The sequence below is a fragment of the Lolium perenne genome, chromosome 4 (genome assembly GCF_019359855.2).
Source record: "Lolium perenne isolate Kyuss_39 chromosome 4, Kyuss_2.0, whole genome shotgun sequence".
Classification (NCBI taxonomy): domain Eukaryota; kingdom Viridiplantae; phylum Streptophyta; class Magnoliopsida; order Poales; family Poaceae; genus Lolium; species Lolium perenne.
The window spans coordinates 326,698,985-326,707,692 of NC_067247.2; the positions used below are offsets into that span (position 1 = coordinate 326,698,985).

Consider the following 8,708-nt stretch of genomic DNA (forward strand, 5'->3'; position numbering starts at 1 on the left):
TCCAAACTTGGAAAGTGACTTCCTATATATGAATCTTATTCTCCGGACCATTCCGGAACTCCTCGTGATGTCCTGTATCCCATCCGAGACTCCGAACAAAACTGGAAGGCTCTTCGTCGGCTCTGGTCACCGCGAGGCTGGCCCCGGACAACTCCGGCACCAGGTGCATCGGGACGGTTCTTGCCAAGAGCGACTGCTGGACCTTCCTCAAGGGCGGCTTCACCCTGGACTGGCCAACGCAGACCTCGGTCATCTTCTTTCAGAACGCTGACAGGACCCCGATGAAGATCACGGTCGCGAGCGGCTCGCTACAGCCGTTCACCATGGATCATTGGTCGATGCACCAAAAAGATACGATCTGGAAGGTACCTCCTCTTTTTTGTTGTTCTTGTTGTGTTGTGCCAACTTGACCTCCCTAAGCTTGATCTGTTTTTGGTCGGAGCATAGGAGGAAGCGGATGGCCACCATCCACGTCGCCGATCCGCACGGCACCCGAGTGGTCGGCGCGACGGTGTCTGTGTTGTATTGTGATCCAAATTCATATACTAAAGGGAGGCTAACTTCTGACGAGCGGAGCGAGGCCCGTCGCCGGAGGCTTGGGCCGAAGCGTTTTCGGTTGCACTGCTTATGCTCATGTTGATAATGGAAAGCTAGAGCCTAGGGCTAGTTCACCTGCTGATTATTCACAGTTGAGAGTTTTCGGTTGCACTGCTTATGCTCATGTTGATAATGGAAAGCTAGAGCCTAGGGCTGTTAAGTGTGTGTTTCTTGGTTATGGTTCAGGAGTTAAGGCATACAAGTTATGGAATCCTGAAACTAAGAAAGTTTTGCATAGCAGGAATGTTGTCTTTAATGAGGCTGTTATGTTTTATAAGAGTTCATCTACAGATGTTACTGATGTTGTTGATTTTTCTGATAATTCTGATGATGAACAACAGAGGATTAGCGTGCAGGTGGAGCACGTGGAGGAGAAAGAAAATGATGTTGCTGAAATTGATAACATTGTTGTTCAGCACTCACCACCTGTTTTGCAGCAAACAAATAGTTCCATTGCTGCTGATAGACCGAGGCGTAACAAAGGTCCACGTCCTCGTTTAATTGAAGAATGTAATCTTGTTCATCATGCTTTGAGTTGTGCTGAACAGGTGGAGCATGATACTGAACCTGCTACATATACTGAGGCCGTTGCATCCGTTGACCGCGTGAAGTGGATTTCTGCTATGCAAGAGGAGATGCAATCGCTTGACAAGAATGGCACATGGGATGTTGTGCCCTTACCTAAACAAAAGAAGGTTGCCCGCTGTAAGTGGATATTTAAAAGAAAGGAAGGTTTGTCTCCTAATGAGCCTCCGAGGTATAAGGCAAGGTTAGTAGCAAAAGGTTTTAGCCAAATTCCAGGTATTGATTATAATGATGTATTCTCTCCGGTTGTGAAGCATAGTTCCATTCGTGCATTCTTTGGTATTGTGGCTATGCGTGATCTTGAGCTTGAGCAGCTAGATGTAAAGACTGCTTTTCTGCATGGTGAGCTTGAGGAGGAGATATACATGGACCAGCCTGAAGGTTTTGTTGTGCCTGGTAAGGAGGATCTTGTTTGCAAGTTGAAGAGGTCCCTTTATGGTTTGAAACAGTCTCCAAGACAGTTGTATAAAAGGTTTGATTCGTTTATGCTTGCACATGAGTTTAAGAGATCTAAGTATGATAGTTGTGTTTATATCAAGTTTGTTAATGGATCACCAATATACTTGCTGTTATATGTTGATGATATGTTGATTGCTGCCAAGAGCAAGAAAGAGATCACTACTTTAAAGTCACAGTTAAGTAGTGAGTTTGAGATGAAGGATCTTGGTGCTGCTAAGAAAATACTAGATATGGAAATTACAAGAGACAGAAAATCTAGTGTGTTATTTCTTAGTCAGCAAAATTACATTCAGAAAGTTCTTCATCGTTTTAATATGCATGATGCAAAGCCTGTTAGTACACCAATTGCTTCTCACTTCAAATTGTCAGCATTGCAATGTCCTAGTACTGATGAAGATATTGAGTACATGTCTCGAGTTCCATATTCTAGTGCTGTTGGTTCTTTGATGTATGCCATGGTTTGTTCTCGTCCTGATTTATCATATGCTATGAGTTTGGTTAGTCGATACCTAGCTGATCCTGGTAAAGAACATTGGAGAGCTGTTCAGTGGATTTTCAGGTACCTTCGTGGCACATCTAAAGCTTGCTTGAAGTTTGGCAAGACCGGTGAGGGACTCGTAGGCTATGTGGATTCAGATTTTGCTGCCGATTTGGATAAGAGAAGATCCCTCACAGGTTATGTGTTCACTGTTGGTGGATGTGCTGTGAGTTGGAAGGCAACGTTACAATCTGTTGTTGCCCAATCTACGACCGAAGCAGAATATATAGCAATTAATGAAGCTGGTAAAGAGTCTGTTTGGTTGAAAGGTTTGTATGCTGAGCTTTGTGGAGATGATTCTTGCATTAACTTGTTTTCTGTCAGTCAAAGTGCAATATACCTTACTAAAGATCAAATGTTCCATGAGAGGACAAAGCACATTGATATCAAGTACCATTATATTCGCGACATTGTTGCTCAAGGTAAACTGAAGGTATGCAAGATAAGTACTCATGATAATCCTGCTGATATGATGACAAAGCCAGTTCCTGTTTCCAAGTTTGAGCTTTGCTCAAGCTTGGTTGGTATAACTGTTTAGCCCAAGTGGCTGTTGGCGGCAGCAAGTGTTTTTCCTTTGTTGTTCAGGAGATTGTTGAAGTTCATGCTACAAGATGGAATTTATCTCAAGGTGGAGTTTGTTGTATGGTGATCCAAATTCATATACTAAAGGGAGGCTAACTTTCTGACGAGCGGAGCGAGAGGCTCGTCGCGGGAGGCTTGGGCCGAAGCGTAGCGTAGTTAGAAGTTAGCCCATACGTTGTGCCCTATAGGGACGCCTGCGGGGGGTGCGGGGGGCGGCAGCCCCCCGCGGTACGGTACGGATCGTTGGCAGCGCCTATATATACATCTTGTAAGCCGCCGGCTAGGGTTTATCAGATTATAAGATAATCCACGGCGTTTGTAAACACCTCCCGATATAGTGAAGTTTTGCTGGCTGGCGCCCGTGGTTTTTTTTCCCTTCTGTGTTGGAAGGGGTTTTCCACGTTAAATCTTGTGTCCCCTGCGTGTGTTCTTGTTTCGTTCTTCGTTATTTGCTTATCGCTTTTATAACAGTCTGTGCAGCAGACCGCCAAGGATTTCCTGTTCGGGTCGGCGATCGCCTCCACCATCTTGGGAAACGACGCTTACCAGGTCTGCATATATGAATCTGCCATGTCGTCACTGTAAAAGAAACTCATCTCTTTGGATTATAAATAATGCTGTTCGGGCCCGAAGTTTACCTGTACACGGATTAGGCATAAAAGCTGTAACAATTTTATTATGCCATTAAAAGATGGACGAGATAATAACTATTTAAGAGTCCTTCACTGTACTAGAATTAAAAAAGATTGAATTCTAGTTAATGGTTCCAGTTTGTACTGAATTTTTCAGCCTCTGACTGAAATCCACCTTTTCTTTCACTGAAACAATGTTCAAGTTTGCTTATTTGAATCTGCAATCATGTCACTGTACTAAGAATGCCACTGTAACAAGTTAATCACGTGTGTGCAGAAATGGTTCGTGGACCGCTTCAACGCAGCGGTGTTCGAGGACGAGCTCAAGTGGCGTCGGGGCTCCTCCGGTTCGACGTGCCGGACCAGATGCTGGTTGCTGGCGTTCGTGCGCTCGCACCGGGTCATGGTGCGCGGCCACAACATCTTCTGGGAGAACCAGGACGCGACGCCACGGTGGGTGAAGGGCCTCTCGCCCGAGGACCTCCGCTCCGCCGTCAACACGCGCATCCAGAGCCTCATGACCCGGTACCGCGGCGAGTTCGCGCACTGGGACGTCAACAACGAGATGCTACACTACAACTTCTACGAGCAGCGCCTCGGCCCCAACGCGACGGCCGACTTCTTCAGCGTGGCGCAGGACGCCGACCCGCTCGCCACGCTCTTCATGAACGAGTACAACGTCGTCGAGACCTGCGACGACGTCTCCTCCACCGTCGACGCCTACGTGGCCAGGCTCAAGGACCTCAGGGCCGCCGGCGCCGTGCTCGAGGGGATCGGCCTCGAGGGCCACTTCTCCAAACCAAATATCCCCTACATGAGGGCCGTCCTTGACAAGCTCGCCACGCTCAACCTGCCCATCTGGTTCACCGAGGTGGACATCAACAACAAGTTCGACGCGCAGACGCAGGCCGTCTACCTGGAGCAGGTGCTCAGGGAGGCGTACGCGCACCCGGCGGTGAGCGGCGTCATGCTGTGGACGGCGCTGCACCAGGGCGGGTGCTACCAGATGTGCCTCACGGACTGGAACCTCAACAACCTGCCCGTGGGGGACGTCGTCGACCGACTGCTGCAAGAGTGGCAGACGGGCCAGGCCACCGGGCTCAGCGACGCGCACGGCGCCTACAGTTTCAGTGGCTACCTCGGCGAGTTCGTGGTCACCGTCAACTACGGCAACACCTCGGCACAGTCCACTTTCTCGCTATCTCCGGGGGACGAGACCAGGCACATCACCGTTCAGATTTGATTGCATAGAGCTGTCCAACCTTGCAGTTGGTAGCTTCTACCTCTACTAGTTGCATACTTGGTAGTGCCGCTTAATTATACTAGTGTAGTGGTTGTTATGTGCATGATAGCTTCCATCATTATGTCATTGGGAGCTTGTCTCGTCTCGTCTAACATGTGAATTCCCCATGGCACGACGTGCTGCCGTCTGCGGGTGCCAAAGAAGTTGATCGACGAGAACGAGCTGTAAATCTAGTGTGATAGGAGCTGCATCACCGTCTCTACCTCATCGGTTTCCTCGTCCCGATGGATATCTTCCCCTGCCGTTTTTGTAGCATCGCCACCGCGATCAAGTTCAACAGTGAGCAAAAGAAATTAAAGTCAGATGAAATCAAAATCATTAACCAATCTGATGCAAAAAAAAAACTAGTCTAGCCAGTATTTATATGTAGACTTATCTAAACACAATTTTACTTTCATCCGTTTTTTCGGCTGTTTGAAGTGGTACATTAGAAATATGAACATATTTAAAAAAAAATAGAACCTAAAAAGTACCGATACTAATGCATTAATGTGGTCAAGAAGTCAAATCTAATGTCAAATCTCTACCCACATTTTAAAAATCTTCCTTAATTTTGCGAATATCCGGACTTCTAAACATCCCTCACTCGATGCAACATTACCTCGTGGCATATGGGGTTAGCAACTATGAAGTTGAAGATGTTGCCCACCATCAAGTTATTGAATGTCATCAGACATCTTGTTGCGCAAAATTGGACAAATCGATGTAACATTTCCACTTACGCAAATTCATCAAATAGCACAAGTGTCCTACCCAAATAAAAAAATCAGAAAAGTACCTCTCCCTTTGTCGGTAAATGGAGAAAAAGGGTCACTGAACCGGTGGATGACAGGTGACAGGTGACGACACAACACACCCCTGAGATTAGCACTTAATTTCTCCTCAAGATAACATTAATTTTGTATGGGGCAACTAAACTTTGTTTCATCGCCCCAATTCATGTTAATGGTTTTGGATAGTTTAAATGTTCACAATTCAAAAATTACTTAGATAAATACTGGCTTTAACGGTTCAAATAGTAAACACGGACACAGATCATACATATGAAAGAAGATTATTGGGAAGGATACCAACAGTGCTAAATAAATTAATGAAACTGCATAGGAGATGGCCTAGGAGTGACAATATTGTACTTTAGATTGGCACTTAACTGTATCTTTGTCTCCATTATTGAAGGCAGTCTAGACACAACATTATGTGCAGTTTCGATATGACTGTTCTGAATTTGATGGCACTGACTATATTTATGGTTTTGAAAATACAATGTACTATGTTAAGGAAAAGGGAAAATGCATTGAAAGAATGGAGGTTGTTACCGGCATGAAAAGGATGGAGAAAATATTGACATTATTTGACTATAAGAAGGTGTTCAAAATAACTGTTATCAAACATAGTGCAGCAGTCTGAGCTGATTGAACAAGGATAGATTGGAAACTCATGTCCCCAAAATTTTTTTTTTGATAAAGGGAATATATTAGTATCAAAAAGATACCAATTACACCCAGCCTCTGCAACAACACACCACCATAATGGCACTACGGATGCACACAACCAAAAAAAAGGAAAGAAAACTAAAAAACAAAAGTCCCGCTACAGCATCTCAGGCCTAACAACAGCAATACATCCACCTGTTCGATGGGTTTTTGGCACATAAATTGCAGAGTTCCACAGCTTGAATACTAGCAAACTTTAAATACAGATGCAGCTGGATACACGTATGGTATGTGTATAATTCTATAGCCTCAATAGTCTGAAAGGGGCCTAACATACACGCGAACTACCTCGTCACGTGTACATGTACGTGCGTACGGGGCGACCGGCCGGAGAGGTCCACCAGCAGAGGGCAAACTGATGGGTCCGGTACATGCACGTATATGTACTTGATAGGGTAATGTATAGTTTTGCACGTACACGGCTCAGGGATAAGTCAGCTCATCACGTATTGGCAGGCCTCAATCGATCGATCGACCGGCCAGATATTAGACCCACGCTCAGACGTGACATATTTTAATCAAAGAGTCCAGTGCTGTTTAGTTGTACATGGAGCTGGCCTCAATGCGTCCGATCCGAACCGATTTCTTGCCAGCTGTGTCACGGAGAGGTTCTAGAAGTGGAGGAGATAGAAACTTGAACGAACACAAATATGTGGAAGAGATAAAACTTGCTGCATACGGAAGAAACCAAACGAATCAATCTCGCGCGGTTTGTTCCGAAAGTCTGGGACGAGGCCTTATCTGCTGGCCTAGGTGCCGCTTATAAATAGAAGAGATCCATGCATCAGGACAGAGGGAGACGAGACGCACGAGAGAAGAAACCCAGTTAGCTCTCGTACACGGCCGAGACGAACTCATCCATCTCCATACATCATCAATCCGGGAGCAAGAGCAACATGCGACGTACAGGTCAAGAGCAAGATCGGAAGAGCATCCATGGAGGCAAATCCAAGCTTTCCCAAGGGTGAGAACCAAGATTGAACTGCATCCCTTTTCTTCTCTCTGCCTCGCAGCTAGCATTGTGGATGGTGACTCGGACGCCGCTGCCATGGTGCTCGCCATCGTGCAGCCCAACGGCCGGCCCGTCCGTCACACCAACGAAGCCCGCCGTCGCCTGTCCGATCGCGGCGAACTGGAGTCGATGAGGGCAACACTGTGGAGGGGGGTCACCGGCGTACAGGTGCAGCCCCGACTTCTTGACGTACAGGTACACGGCGTACCGCTCGGTTCATGGAAGCGGCCCGGCTTACCGGTTCGGCCTCGCGCTCGACGCATAGGTGCAGCTGGGCGGCGGCATATATGCAGGAGCGGCTCTGTGTATAGGCGCAGCCTGGAACACGCGATGAGCAGCTCAGCTCTCGGAGGCAGGCCGGCGTACAGGAGTCCCAGGAGCTTGACGTACAGGCGCGACGCGGCGGCAGTGTACGGGAGCAGCTTCGTGTGCAGGCCTACCTCGATCCGGCGTGCAGGTTTAGTTCGTCGCCGGCGTACAGAGGCAGCTCTCACAGATGCAAACCGGGGCGAGGGCGGCTCGGCGCTTGACGTACAGGTTGACGTAATGGAGCAACTTGGCGTTCAGCGTACATGCGCAGCTCGGGCATTTGACGGACAGGCGGTCGCAGGATCAACTCGGCGTCCACGAGCTGCTCCTGATGTACAGGTGCATGTTGGATGCGTATTCGGCCGTCAGCGCTGCTGCCATGGATGCGACCGGTTGGTGACCCCCGCTGAGCGTGTAGCAGCGGAGCGACCGAGCGAGAGCGCGTCCAGGCGGACAGGCATGGGCGGACGCAGCGGGTGGGCCGGGGGGGCCGTGGCCCACCCAGAAATTTGGAAAACACTTGACTACCCCTGATCTGATCGGCCCAATTAAGCATGCGCTGAAAAGGAATGTGAAAAATGGAGTTTTCAGGTTTCGAACCCGGGCGTCAGGCATGGGAGAGCAAAGCTTGCCACTGAGCTATTGTTCACGTGATGTCAAGTATCGTGCATCGGCCTTATTTATTCATTGTTACGCACGAGATCTGAAAGAAAACAGAGTACGTCTTCGTTCAAGATGGTTTTGGTATCTACCAGTAGCATTTGGCTGCTCCTTCATTTCCATCAAGAGTTCTTTTCCTACATGTATATATTTATAATCGGTCCCTCTAAGTTTTTGGTATGTTTCTCACAACTCTATGTTTTTATTTTTTGTTTCTTTATTTTGTTACATTTTTAAAACTATGTTTATATTTTTTATGATTCTATTTTTTAATCGCTCTTTTAGTACGGTGTTCCCTGTAAATTCAGAATATGTTTCTTGGACACATTTTTGTTCTCTATGTAGTTGAGATATATTCCTCGGACGGTATCTCGATACTAATGGTTTTTTTTATTTACATGCTTCTTAAATTGATATTTCTCCTACCGGTGGCGATGACGAATGTTGAAAGTGTATTTTCGAGGTGGTCACCGACAACGCCTTCGACCTTCGCTAGAGTTTTTTTTTTTTCTAGGACTATTTATTTTTTGCAAACTTT

The 8,708-nt window shown here is 47.0% G+C and overlaps 1 pseudogene; it reads left to right on the forward strand.

The window, feature by feature from the left end:
• The first annotated feature begins 281 nt into the window (after nt 1-281).
• Nucleotides 282-4,762, forward strand: LOC127347853 (endo-1,4-beta-xylanase 5-like; annotated as a pseudogene).
• The last annotated feature ends 3,946 nt before the right edge of the window (nt 4,763-8,708 follow it).